Raw genomic sequence first — 15423 nt, 5'->3', positions numbered from 1 at the left:
AAGCAAAACCTGTGCTACAAGCACAGTTTGCCTTGAAAATAACATTTGTGTTGCCACTTATAAAGTATACACTTTAAATTGATCATTTTGCACTGCAAAAAGACTTCAGAGACTGAAGTTTTTTGCATCAAAATGTGCATCTGTGTTCTTGAGACTGACTGACAAAAAAACAAACCGTTCACAATATCAAATCATTGGCTGTCAAAACCAACCACTTCAACCATGGCTTTGCTGATCTGCCATGAATCTTGAGTGTGTTCTCATCATCTACCCTTTTCATCTTTGCAAGGAGCAATAATCTCTGAGAATTCATCAGGATTGTGGGTCAGTAGTTGCTGTGTAGTATCAATGGCTGCAACACCCACATAAAGAAAAACTAAATAATTGCTTAGTAATGCAAAATATACAGCAGGAGACAACATGTACAGTATTTACTGTAGCTAGAAGATAGTATTATTTGTTTATTTAGCAGACGTCTTTATCCAAGGTGACTTACAGAGACTAGTATACTTGGCATTGAAGAGAATAGGACAATAGATTGCAAAGCACTTCATTTGTTTTGCTTATTGTTCTCCAGCGTTGTCAGTTTGATTAGCTTGTTGGCATTGGAGTAAATATTTAGTGAATCTGGCTGGCCCACAGCAGAGTGCTGGCTCAAGTGAGCCATGCCTTGGACTCAGAGGAGCGAAGCAGACTTTGATTGGAAACGTGCGTGTGTGTGTGTGTGTGTGTGTGTGTGTATCAGTGCAGTCCCACCTACTCAGGACTGTTAGAAACTTTTAAAAGCAGCCAGGAACTCTCCAAAAAATCTACTTCTCAGCGGTGCAACATGCTGTCCAGATATACAGTGTTTGTAGGAACTCTTTTTCTTGTTTTTTCCTGTTGGTCGCTGCCTTGCCCAAACCAATGTCTCTGCTATCAGACTACAGTGAGGTGTATGCACTTGAGGCTGCAAACTATTCCTTGGGTCCCTCCGCAGACCAATTTGTTGTAAGTATTATTTATTTATTTATTTTAAGAAATCTTGCAGTAGGTGGCAGCTATATGAAATAAGGGTGTTTATATAAATTAGTGAGAATTGTGTCACGGATTAATGATTACTTTATTTAAAAACAAAAGTGACTTTTATCAAATTTTATTGCATTTTAGTAAGTGTATTTGTTGGTGGTGGTTTTATTGAGCACAAGTACAATACACAGAAAAGCTAAAAATGCTATATCAGCATGCAAGTTAATGAAATAATTAACAAAAAATGCAATGCCTTAAATATAAAAATCCCATTTTTATTGACAAATGTTATTAGGTATAATTACGATAAGTAATTGAAATATAGGGTATTGTCAGTTTATTTAAGATAGAAGTATAATTTACTGTTTTACTTTTTTTTTTTTTTAAATGTGCATTTATATGCACATAGTTTTAAAAGAGTTTGTTTGTTATCAAAAAATGGTTTTATATATCTTAGGACCATGGCTGTCACTAGCTATGAGAACATTGATGTCGTGTCCTCGGGTGTTTTTTTGCATCATCAATGCTGATGCTCATGTAAAAATCCTGGTAAAGTACAAAAGACTCCTTCATTTTCTCTGTTGGTTTGCTGTGTAACATAGATTTGGAGGTTGAATAGTAAATACCAAGCAGTCATACTGCCAGCTATAGTTTGAAACCTAAGTTTGACCTCAGTAGAATATCAGCTCTGGTTATGGCCATGCTAAGGACAACAGTATCTCTAAGACAATGAATTTGTTAGCACTGTAATATTTACTGTAGTCCTGGATTGCACTGAGAACCCCAGTTAAATGTATATGAGTGTCAATCATATGTAATCATTTTCTGAATACAAGTGTAAGTGTTTGTGTGATTTGTAATTGAATTTAATTCTGGAAAAATCACGTTTTTCCAAGTTGTTAGGAATAGAGGAATTCCAGATGTACAATCCCAACACCAATCCAAGCTCATTACGGGCACAGGGATGTCATTTAGTGGGTGAAGAAAAGGAGTTGTATTTTTATTGGTTCTTTTAGTTTTATGAATTTAAATACCTTGAAATGCTGCATCAAATCCACACAGAAAATATTGCTACATTTTATAAGGGTGCTTAGATTTGTTTTCAAATTAGGATATTGGTAGCTCTCGCATAGACTTTTTAAGTTTGTAACTCAACCAGTAAAAACGTACCGCAACTTTTGTAGTCCAGTGGTTAAAGAAAGGGCCTTGTTACCAGGAGGTTCCTGGTTCAATCCCAGGTCAGCCACGGACTCACTGTGTGTGACCCTGAGCAAGTCACTTAACCTCTTTGTGCTCCCTTTTTTTTTTGCAGGGAATGATGTAAATGACAAACACGTGGTTTCAACGCGTGCTGATCACATCTTGTTTCAGTAGTAGGATTAGGGTAATCGAGATCCCTTCTTGTGAGTGTTCCTATAGGCCCTGCTGGGAAGGAGGTGGGTGCTGCAATGATAATAGTGTCAACATGTCATAATGACCTCTACCATTGTTTACCCAGACAGCTGAACAATAACCAGATAAGAATTATTCCAAGAAGAGCCTTTGAAAATCTGAAGAATCTCAAATATCTGTGAGTATCATTGTTCAGGAATCATTACGATGCCCAAATAAGAACAGTTTGATATTTCACCTTGTACTTATACTGTTGTGGTTTCTCTTACTTCCACCTTTAAAGCTTCATCTATAAAAATGAAATACAGGAAATACAGAAAGAGGCTTTTAAAGGACTGATATCATTAGAACAGCTGTGAGTATGGACACTTTTGGTTTTCTTTCAATATATGACATATAAAATATATAAAATAATATCTACACATTGGCTTTATTTTTGGTAATATCTTTTTTCTGTTAAATCAAGCTCTTCTTGTTTTGTTTAACTAGATATCTTCATTTTAACAACCTGGAAATTCTTGAGTCTGGCATATTTAATGATCTACCAAGTCTTCAGAGATTGTAAGTATCCTAAAAAAAGCATGATTACAGTAACACTGAACTCCAGAGGTCCTTATTGAAGTCATTGCAAACATATAGAAATTGGATCTCCAGGGACTGTAATATAAAGCAATCAGGAGCTGTAATGTGTGTCTACTTTAAAAAGCAAGGGGAATGAACCCAGTGACCACACACACCACAAGTGAGCGTCTACCCACTATGCACGGTAATCCTTCATGAATATAACCCACAGGAATGTTTTGCTCAATTGATTGTTGATTTAACAGCAGTGTTAAATGCAGACCTGGTTGAGTTCAAGTAGAGTGTGAGAACGGGGTATCTCAGCCATGTACTTCCAGTCAAACGGGGGTCACAATTAAAGCTTTTGTCACATAAAATAGAAATGGCATGCCCCGTAACAACAGAAAATATTGAACCTGCACGTTCTGGCTGGTACCTATAACAGTCAATCGAACTGAAGCAGACCAGAATGAAAAACAAGAATTGAACCGTCTCAGGACAGGTCGTTTTGATTGTTTTGATTTTCGATCTGTACTATTTTTTAGGTTTCTCAACAACAACAGAATATCGAAGATAAAGCCAGGAGCCTTCAAGCTGCTCAGCAGACTGTAAGTAATCTCTAACTTGCTTTAATCCAGCCATTCTGGCTATATCTTGAAATGACTAAGGGCACGTTGCTACCTGTATTTGGAAATTTAAAAAAAGTTAGCAATCAAATGTTGCTATGCAGAAGAAAAAGTGTTATTAACCATGGTAACAATGATTAATAACATCATAACCGTATTAGAACGTTTTCAAGGACACAATGAAATGCGTCTGCAGCTCCCCGTCAAGTAAAAATAAGAGAAATAATCATGCAAAGGTTCATCTTCCAATGACCTTGCAGGAGCACAGTGGTGCCGCGGATCCCTGTCAGGGGAAGGTGTAGCTTCAAAGACAGACAAAACAGCTCAGAGACAGGAGGATAATGGGAGTCAGTGTCTATAGACCCTGCTGAGGAAAGTTAAGAAATAATCTGCTGACCTATGCTGCTTTTTCCTGATTCAATCCATGTATACCTATTAGAATTTGTAAAGAAAATAATATATATATATTGAAATGCTTCAATTAAATCTTCAGGGTTATTTTTATACTGCCCACATTTCTGTTGGGCTCCCATATTACTCAAATCATATGCTCTGCCTTTGTGTACTTTTCCTCTCTAGACGTCTGGACTCCAATGCCCTGATCTGTGACTGTGAACTAGCCTGGTTGGCAGAGCTTCTCGGGGAATACGAGCAGCGAGGCAGCGTTCCAGCAGGCGCCATCTGTGTGCATCCCAGCAACCTACAGGGATTGCCTGTAACCGCGGTACCTATACATGAGTTCAGCTGCAGTAAGTATATGCAGCATGCCAAGTATACATGGAAGTCACTTTGTGGATGTATGTTGTACCACAAGCATGGGTATATCTAGCATGGGATGCACATAAGTGGAATAACATGCTTACCAGGACTAGTTTCGAATGTGTCTTTGCTACATTCCAATCCAGTGGTGTAATTCAGGGCAGAGCTGCGTTTCGGTACTTCAAGCAATACTGCCTCCACCGATGCGTGTTTTATAACAACTTTAAAATGTCTTTCAGATTTTCATTTTTGTTTTGCTTTGGACCCCGATTTCCTTAAGAACTAGTTTAGTCAAGAAATGCCAGTTACTGATCAGCCTGCGTCTGACTTATCCGAACAGTCTGTAGCTCCTTCATTAACACTGGTGTAGTGTTATTTTCAGGTATGCGGTAAAAAGTGGTACGCAGCGCACTTCACTTGCTCGCACATGCTGAAACAGTGCCTAAACAACTTCTGCTAAGAAAGCTCGGAAGCGCCCATTCAAATCTGGTACATTATGCTGTTTTCAGTCTTTTACATCTTTTTAAATTTAATTTATCATATTTTCCAGTCTTTTACATCATTGTTAATGTAATTTTTCTAATTTTTCCACCATTAAGAAAATAGCATGCAAACATTTATCATATGCAATACATTGGGTCTTGTACATTTTATTACTTGTGCAACTTTGCGGTGGACTTCTCATTTTGTCTTGTGAATTTTTTTTTTCTTTTTAGAGAAATTGATTGTCTGTTTCCATTTTAAGTTTGCAAAAAAAAATAATGTATAATTAATGGTAAATGTACCTCTGTTTGACAATTCCCCCGCCTCGAGTCTCCTGGACTAGGGGACCCGATCACTTACCATTGCCAGATAGCCAGAGGTACACCATCACCCCCTCAGGGGGGCTCTTCATTGAGGGAGTCATTGTCAATGACAAGGGCGAGTACATCTGCACAGGCAGCAACATAGAGGGCTCTGTCGAGGCCTCGGCTCTCCTCATTATACAAGGCAAGTCGTTGATCCTTCATTTGAACTGTTCTCATGGCTGGGGACTCTCAAATTTTCAATTTTGTTATACTTTTCTGGTGCACATATGGTTTTTTTCAAGAAATTCAATATAATCTTGATATGAAACCAAACGTTTGGTATTATTGAACAATTTTAATACATTGTTTTGTCTGTGTATATGTCTTGAAATGTCACATTTTTTTCACTGGTGTTACAGATTTTCTCTTTCCTCTCTATCCTTAGCAGAAGCTCCCAGATTCTCTACACTCCCCACTGACAGCACAGTGTTGAACTGGCAAAGTGTGGAGTTTATCTGCTCTGCAGAGGGGACCCCCCCAGCCACCTTCACCTGGACCAAAGCAGGTGATCACTAAACCAGTAATGTTGAGTGATGCAGAGTAATGTTGACTTTAGGGACTGTTCTAGCAAAAATATATGCTGCATCATTTTGGATACAGTTGCTATTCAGTAGTATGACAATTCATTTTAGATTACTATAAGGTTAAAAACATTTTTTTTTGTATTTCTAGGTGCTCAGATTAGTGACCAGCGCTACACTGTTTTGTCAAGTGGTACCCTAAGGATCGTTAATGTGGCACAGCATGACCAAGGCCAGTATGAATGCCATGCTTCAAACAGCGCAGGGGCAAACTTCACTGTGGTACAGCTTATAGTGCTTCCTGAAGGTAAAAACAAACCCTGGCTACAGTCAACTAGAGGGTGCTAAAGAGAATGTGCAATTGACAGCTGTATGGTTTTCTAGCAGGAAGAGAAGGAGATGGAAGGGTGCAGTATATTAAGAACATTCTTTTACAGTACTTCTACAGCGCTTTACATAAATTAGAGAATTACTATTTGGGCTAAGTGCCAACAATAGTGCAGGCTTAATAGTGCAGGCATGTCTCTGTTTTTATGAGGCAGATGTGTCATTCACTTGGAATGTTTTGTTAAGGATGTGGGAATAAATTGGGGGAATGTTTTTTGTTTTTTTTTAAATAGTATATTTTCTGCACATTAAATTCAGCCTTTTGCACTTTCTGAAGGGCTGGTGTTTATCTACATGGTTTACCTTGTTTGGGTAAAATCTGCCTGGGACGCTTTGGTGAAAGTAACCTTGTGGAAAACAAGGTTTACTGTATTCTCTGTGTTATTTAAAGAACAAACATCTTTAAAATGCATGTTCCCTCGATGTTTGCAATGATTCAGAGTGGTTCTTGTTACAACCACTCTGTTACTGGGCTTTTATCTGAGTTCAGGTGCAGCTGCAGGTACACTGCTGTTGTACGGGCTCTTACCAATACAAAAGGCACACTGGCTGATCCAGCATACATTACATATACCTCTGAGTGGCAACTTGAACTGAAGAGCAGGTCCTGAACTTACGTGAGAGCACCTCAACACAAAAATTTACCAAAAAATATATATTTCTGTAATTGGAACCACACAGAATGCTGCAATTGTACATCTCGCTGGTTCATCTTAACAGAACAGGAGGGTAAAGATAACTAAGTAAATGGAAGGGCAAATTCAAGGTGATGGTTTGTTTTGTCTTCTGTTTGTTTTTTTTTTAACAGTGAGTCCAGTGTTTGTGCAGACCCCAGGGGACATTGCCGCTGACCTCGGTCAAGATATTCAGATTGCATGCTCTGCCAAGGCCATGCCTCCCCCTGTGATCACCTGGTCTAAAGTAATTTTATTATTATTTATTTATTTATTAGCAGATGCCCTTATCCAGGGCGACTTACAATTGTTACAAGATATCACATTATTTTTGCATACAATTACCCATTTATACAGTTGGGTTTTTACTGGAGCAATCTAGGTAAAGTACCTTGCTCAAGGGTACAGCAGCAGTGTCCCCCACCTGGGATTGAACCCACGACCCTCTGGTCAAGTCCAGAGCCCTAACCACTACTCCACACCGCTGCCCTTTAGGACAGGGTCTCCAACCAGGGTCCTGGAGAGCTACAGGGTCTTCTGGTTTTCGTTTCAGCCGAGCTCTCAGTTACTTAATTGAACCAATAATTGGCTTAATTAGTCAAGATTATCATGTGTTCCAGATCTTTAGCCACTGATGACGTAAAGGCACCTATAAAACCTGCAGGACTGGGGCTCTCCAAGACCAGGGTTGAAGATCCCTGTTTTAGGAATACATACCGTCAAACCTGGTCCACATGCTTTAATCCCTTAAAGAAATTGTCTTAGGAATCGTCTAAATTTTAAACCGCCCACTGATTGGTTACTGTCATTTAGGTGTCGTAAATGTAGGGGGAAAAACTGATTGCAGACACCATCATAAAATACAGTGATGTGCTGCTTCACGAGTAAGAGCAACATTTTCTAATAATTTTAGATATGTTTAGATAGAACTGTCTTCTATAAACATATCATTAACGGTAATCAAATTACCCATTTGCTGTTTTCCAAAGGACGGTGTCCAGATTGGGAACAGCGGAAAGTTTCTTGTGAGTCAGGAGGGATCGCTGACTATCAGAGACGTGGGAGAAGTGGACCAAGGAGAATATGAATGTACTGCTCGCAATGCCTTTGGGTCGTCCAGCAGTCGCATGATTCTAACAGTCCTGAGTGTGAGGGGAGGTGTGTGCTGACCTTTTGTGATACACTCGCCAGTCACAGTGTGAACAAGAAGACACTAACACTATAACAGATAGATTCTCTGTATATAATAAATCTGAATGAGTTTATCCTTACTGTATATGAAATCTGTCATGCATGTATTGGCTACTTTTAGATGGAACACAGTGCAATTGCTGTGCAATTCAGTTATTCTCTAAATTGGTATGTCAAATAGTTTGGTTTCTTTGGTGATTATGTTGCTTTTTTTTTTAATTGTTATCCTACCAAGACTCAGAAGTAAGCCGAACTGGAGACAGCTATGTTGAGGCAGCAATCCAGGAGGCCATTAAAAATATTGATGATGCAGTAGATTCAACGAAAAAACATATTTTTAGCATGCAAGTATTGGAGCCATTTCATTCCAGGTTGGAACAGTTAAAATACATTTGCACTGTTGCTGGTCTAGGTTTCAAATGTTTGGATATCAGACCATACTAGGCATTTATTTTTCTTATTCTGGTTCTGGCAGACGCCCCAAATCCCAGAACGACCTTCTGGCACTGTTCAGGTACCCCCGGGACCCTGACACTGTGGAGGCTGTGCGAGCCAGGGAGATCTTTGAGAGGACGCTAGAGCTCATCCAAGAGAAGGTTGCAAAGACCCTGAATGTGACATGTAAGAGAACAGGACTGATTGCTGTAAAGCTTGTTTGGTGTTCATGCTTATACTCAAAAATGTAAAGCATATAGATATATTAAGTTGTTTAATGATAATGTTACAGGGCACCACCAAACAACTATTTGTGGGCTATGTTGACATAAATAGAAGTCGGCATCATGCAAAAAATATTGCCAGACAAAAACAGTGTTTTGAATGCAGCCCAAATGTAAATGTTGTGCACTGCTTGCTTGAGAATATGTAAGTGTCTACAGCACAACCTAATCTCAATGTCTAAACAACTATCTGCCGTATAGAGCTATGTGAACCATGATGGAACAAAAACAGTTGGCTGTAAAAATATTTTTCTTTTTTTCTATGTAGACAGACAAAGCTTTAATGTTTTGGTTTCTCCAAAATGGTTGCAAGTCATAGACAGCCCTGTGCAGCCCAAAGGAGATCCCCCGACTGTTCAGACATGTGCTTCCATCAGAAATATAGGACACAAGATGGCAGCTGCAACAATCTCCAGCACCCAAAGTGGGGGGCGTCTGCAACGGCCTTCGAGCGGCTCCTAAAACCAGCCTACAAGGATGGGTTCAACTTGCCACGGGGCTCCACGAGTGACAACCAGCATCCTCTCCCACTAGCCCGTCTGGTGTCAACCACTTTGATGAGGTCAGAGACGATGACTCTTGAGAACCAGTTCACTAAGATGCTGATGCAGTGGGGTCAGCTCCTCACCCACGATGTTGTTCGGACCGTAGCAGCGATTAGCAATTCCCGTTTTTCAGACGGGAAACGCTGCAGTGAAGTCTGCACGGAAGACCCGCCCTGCTTTTCTATCTTGATCCCAGAAAATGACCCTTTTGCACGGGGCAAGAGATGCATGCCATTGATGCGCAGTAGCCCAGTTTGTGGAAGTGGCGAGGCATTTCTGTTCATAAATTCTGTACTCCCGAGGGAGCAGATGAACCATTTGACTTCCTACATTGATGCCTCGAATGTGTATGGGAGCACTGAGCATGAGTCGCAGCAGCTAAGAGATCTGACTAGCAAAGGATTCCTGAGGAAAGGGGATGCTGCGCCCGGCTCAGGAAAACCTTTGATGCCCTTTGCGATGAGCCCACCCACAGTCTGTCAGAGATAAAACCTCTATCCCATGCTTTTTATCGGGAGACTTTAGAGCCAACGAGCATCTTGGGCTGACAGCCATGCACACAATTTGGTTCAGGGAGCACAACCGTATAGCCGCAAAACTGCTGGAGCTCAACCCAAAGTGGAATAGCAACACCATTTACCATGAGGCTAGAAAAATAGTGGGTGCGCAGATGCAGCATATAACCTACAGTCACTGGCTGCCCAAGATCCTGGGGGTGGCTGGGATGAGGAGGCTGGGGGAATACAAAGGCTACGACCCCAACACCAATGCAGGGATTTCCAATTCTTTTGCCACAGCTGCTTTCCGGTTTGGCCACACTATGATAGACCCAGTTGTTTATCGGTTTAACAAGACCTTTGGGGTCATCCCTGAAGGTCATCTGCCGTTACAAAAGGCCTTCTTTTCACCATTTCGGATTGTCCGTGAGGGAGGCATTGACCCCATCTTACGTGGTCTTTTTGGAAGGCCTGGGAAGATGAGAGTATCAACTGAGCAGTTGAGTCCAGTTCTCACGGAGCAGTTGTTCGCCACAACCAGAGCTGTCAACTTGGATCTCGCCTCTCTCAGCATCCAAAGAGGGCGTGACCATGGGATCCCACCATACAAGGATTACAGGGTCTTTTGCAACCTCACCCTGCTCAGGATTTTGAGGATCTTAGAAATGAGATCAAGAACCCAGAAATTCGAGAAAAGTTGAAAAAGTGAGTTGTACCCATGGCAGTTTTTAAAACTCTTTTTATTTTTTTAACAGCAGTGGTTGTTTAACCATTTAGTATAAAAAAGCCATACTGATGACCAGGGACATCTTATAGAGGCAGAAATATCCCTTAAAAAGAAAGATTAGTTTACTACAAAAATGGTACTAGCAAATACACACAAACAGTGTTTCAGTAGTTTTTGGTACATTTAAACATTGAATTTTTAAACATCAGTTTTGCTGTATTTTCTTCTAACTAACAGATTGTCATTGTGCTGTTTTCAAACCCATTGCAACCTTAGATAAGATACAAAATAACCATATGAAGCTCAATGAGCCACACATGGCTCCCGCACCATCTGTTAGACAATCATGGTCTACAGCATTGTGCTAAAAAAAATCATTATATATTCAATTAGAGCATAAAAACAACCAGAAAAAAAAAACTTTGGCAGTTTGACCAAGAAAAATCCTTCAGAGAATATATGTTTTACATTAGATTAAACAAGTTTGATTGAATTCCCAGGTTATATGGCATTACAGAGAATATCGACTTGTTCCCAGCACTGATGAATGAAGACCTGGTCCCAGGGACAAGACTTGGAGCCACTCTTCTGTGTCTGCTTGTGATAGAGTTTCAAAAACTGCGAGATGGAGACCGGTAAGAGCACCCTGATTAGTACAGTGGTCAATAGCGGACTGGTAGAAGTTCTTCCAAGGTTAATCTGCTTTCTTCATGCTCTGCTGTTGCAGTTTCTGGTACGAGAACCCAGGGGTATTCACACCTGCACAGCTGACCCAGATTCGTCAAGCCTCCCTGGCCAGGGTCCTCTGTGACAACGTGGATGACATCACTGAGATCCAACCAGATGTCTTCCAGATTGCGGACTTCCCTCACGGATTTGTTTCTTGCAGCGACATCCCGTACATCGACCTGCGCTTGTGGCAGCAGTGCTATGAAGGTATGACCCTTATTTTGCAGCTGATGTGTCCCACAATCGTTTTCATTTATCACAGGTAGGATTAAAAATAGGAATGGAATAAATCAATGAAACCAATATAAAGCTAGAGACAATACAGCTGTTGGTTACACAACAGAAGCACAAATAACATTTGCTGAGGCCATTAGTGTGCAGCTAGCTGGACAAACAAATGAATGGAGATAAACATTACTACTACACAGAAATAGAAATAGTTGTTTTTCATTTCCCCTTGTTTGTTTTACCAAAGGGCAGGCTGAAGGACTTCCTGAGACCTTCCCCAGTAATCACTCTGCTGAATTCAGCTATGTAGACAATGGCACATCTCGGAGAAGAACGAGGTAATCTTTACACGTGAAGCGATGGTAGTTTGTTTGAATTTGTTTGTTTGATTTTTTGTGATGCTTTATTAGTGCTCATGATGAATGAAGTCCTCTCTATTTATCTACAAAGCAAGGATAACTTCCAAGCATTTCCCCGCAAATATGACTCAGCCATAGATGCACCATCCTTTTTGTGGAGTGTTCACCGCCTCACCCTAAGTGCATGTTATTTTGTGGGTTGAACCCAATGAATTCCCTCACTACAACAAACTTGATAAATAACACAGCAAGCAATAGGGTAGAGTGTAGCAGTATTCTCGTCCTCTGGTCTATCACAATCTAGCTATGCTTTATTTATACACAATTTATTCACATCCTTTATAACCACTTTTCTGTTTATAAAACCACATTCATTGGTCAATAGTAAATAAACCTACTAGTCATGTAGCTTTGATTCTACAACACAACAAGTGTACAAAAGTGTCACTCCATTTGGTGCATGTACAAAAGGTCACAAAAGTGTAATTCCATGACAAATTACCCTTTTTTTTTTTTCATTTCTTTTTATCTTGAACATCCCTGTGCACAGAGGGGGTAGGGTGTTGCCTTTTGGGTGATTTATTTCAGACTGACCCTAAATGGACAGCAATGATGTTATCATCAAAACTTGTCTGGCTTGAGGTTTCCAACCAGAGCTATTGTTAACATAGCTGCTTCTTTTTGAGAATTAGCGTTAGCAGAAATATTTTGTAGTATAAGCATGCATTCTAAATATGATCATTGTGTAGGTGTGATCCGCTATCATAGACTTATTTTTACATTGTAGAATGCTTGCCCTTACCTCACCCTAATACAACAAAGTTCACAGACAAAATTATACTAGCATAGCAACACAGAGAATGACAATCAATATTTTATATCCAACCCTTTTTAAAATGACTGCTCACTGACAATTATGCCAGTCATTTACAATTAATAAAACATTCATGGCTGGTTTTACCCCAATGTTAACGTAGGTAAGGTACTTTAAGATTAGTGCTAATGCGGTCTGTGAAACCAATAATAACAGTTTTTCTGCTTGAAAACAGGAGAGGCTTGGTAAAGTGGGCCATACGTGTATGTGCAGTAGCTTTCCAGAAGAGGGAACTGTACTTCCAAACCAACTGTAATAATGTAAATAGGATTATAACAGTGATATTGGAAACCTGGACTGAAGCACAATGACAGTTGAAGAATAAATAAAATCTGTATGTTTAGTGACTCCATTAGCATGTTGCCGGCTGTCTTAAGGAATCCTTTATTTATATTGTCTTTTAAAGGCATGTTGAGGAACAAAGGAGCTTTGTAAACATGACTGCTGCTTCTGAAGAAAGTGAATTTGTGACAGAAATGCTGCGTACCATCTCCTCACTAAAAAAACAGGTACAGTGAATTTGAATTCCAGTTTGGACTGAATTACCATTACTGGCCCCTCAGACATGAAAAGTATAAAACAATACCCAGAAAACATACAGATTTCACTGGAGCTTTTAACTGGAGGCATCAATTTTGAAACCTTTTTAAGACGAAGGTTGTGTCTTTATCCGCAGATGTTGTCGACATCTTTGCTGGCTCTTGCAATTCAACCACCACAAATAGATATCCACCAAGCACAGTGTATAGTAGCATGGGACTTTCAACAGGAAGCACAAGGGGTTAGCAGTCAACACTCTTTCATTCATGTCACTTCTGTGACAGATCAACAAACTGGAAGCTCGGCTGAAGCGTGAAGCCTGTCTGGATGAAACAGAAACACAAAGGCTCAGGGGGGAGACCTGGAGAAAGGATGACTGCACAACCTGCCTCTGTGGGGTAAGAGGCACAAGCTCCAATCCTAGTTTATTAATAAGGAATAGCAGTATGGGCAGTGCTTTCATTGCTGTTGCGAATGTGATGCTGCCAGGTGCTATATACAGACACTGTATAGCCTAACATTGTTTATGATCTGTTTCGATTCCAGCGCGCTCAGGTGATTTGTAAGGTTGAACATTGCCCAGAGACTAACTGCCACAACTCGGTGAGGGTGGAGGGAAGCTGTTGTCCTGTGTGCTACAAGTGAAAGAAATTGTGCATGCCATCTAGACACCCCCAGGCACCGAACTATGGTCAACTGAAATACTGTCTGATTCATTTACAGAAGACTTTGAGCTATGACTTTACCACGTTTTACCCACTTGACTTCCTTTCTTTAAGTTTTACCTTAGATTTTATGATTGAGGGCTTGACGTTATGGATGATTTATGATGCTTTCCCAATATCCAGACATTACAGTTCTGAAATGTGACTCCTTTTCAAACCTTATCTTTTATCTGACTTGACCCAGGAAGGTCCTCCATTTCTATCGCTGTGAAGCTGCCAAAAGAATAGAACACTGCATTGACATGGAGTGACAACATGCCCAGCCTATCAGAAACCAGCATCAGGGGTCACATGTGGCACAGTTAGTAAAAGCAATGCCCTTTGGACTACAGTGTGAAGCATGTTGGGGTCCTATCTCACTTGTAGCAAGTTGGCGATATTGGCAACTTGAGTCCTCTTGAGTGTGTTGAAGTGGGAAGTGTTCATTTTAAATTGGGTACAAAATTGAAGGTTAAATTGTATGTTTTAACTCCTCAGTTTATTGCTGTATGTGAAAATGTAATTTTTTGAAATGTTACATTTTGTAACAAAATAAGACAATTAAATGAGTACTGTTGTGTGCATATATTATGATTTGGTGTTTGTGAAGTTATTTTAAAAAGTACTTTTGAATCAATATTGTGGTTACATTTACCTCATTTACTTTTCAATAAAAAAATGCCAAGAATTTAAACTGTATTTAAAGTATGTTCTCTTTAAACTTGTGCAAATCTTGCATTAAATATGAAAACTAGTACAGAGGCAATGTGTTTTAAATGTGTGTACATGCTATAGTCATACCAAATACAAACCATTATTGTTTTTTAATTACATTATCATTGACTGAACATATTTTGATATCATATACTGGAGGAACAGTACAGATGAAGAGTCTATTGTCGTATTAAATTAGATGTACCCATTTACTTAGCACTGCCATGCTTATGCTTTGAGTCTACTCTGCTTTGTCGTTCCATTGGACAATCTTTAAAAGAATACAGGTTTGACTGTATTAAACAATGCCCAAAATGTTACAGTAGTGGCATGTTGTGTTCCTTGATCTGTTGCAATTTTCATTACACCTCCCATATAACTCCCCACACTGCTCTTATTACACTGACAGTACTGTCTGATTCCTGTACAGGAGTGTGTTTTTGTTGCAAGGAAACTAATTACCAGGCTACCAAGACTAAACAAAAGTGAAGGGAAATGTAAACACAGTAAATTAAACTCCAGAATAACCAATTACAGCACACCAGACGGAAATTTATGAAATGATTCCCATCACTGTTATTGTTTATGAGGGAAGTGGCCTAGATGTAATAAAACACTTACGAAAGTGTAATAGAGCAAGGCAGTGACATTTATAACTGTATTTGGATGTGAAGAATGGATGTGAAGAATTAAAGTTGACACCAGCTCGACAGTTATGTGATAATGCAGGTAATCAGTTGACCATTTTTATGTCCCTGGGTTTCAGCTTCGCTCCTCAGCAGCTGGGCTGCTGGCTGTTCCATCAACTAGATGTGTTACA

At 39.8% G+C, this 15423-nt stretch overlaps 1 pseudogene; it reads left to right on the top strand.

Annotated features, from left to right (window-relative positions):
* Positions 1–594: 594 nt before the first annotated feature.
* Positions 595–14921, top strand: LOC117422322 (peroxidasin homolog; annotated as a pseudogene).
* The last annotated feature ends 502 nt before the right edge of the window (positions 14922–15423 follow it).

This window comes from Acipenser ruthenus, chromosome 18, assembly GCF_902713425.1.
Source record: "Acipenser ruthenus chromosome 18, fAciRut3.2 maternal haplotype, whole genome shotgun sequence".
NCBI classification, from domain to species: domain Eukaryota; kingdom Metazoa; phylum Chordata; class Actinopteri; order Acipenseriformes; family Acipenseridae; genus Acipenser; species Acipenser ruthenus.
Note: the sequence above shows the minus strand (reverse complement) of the source record. Positions and strands in the feature narration are given on the sequence as shown.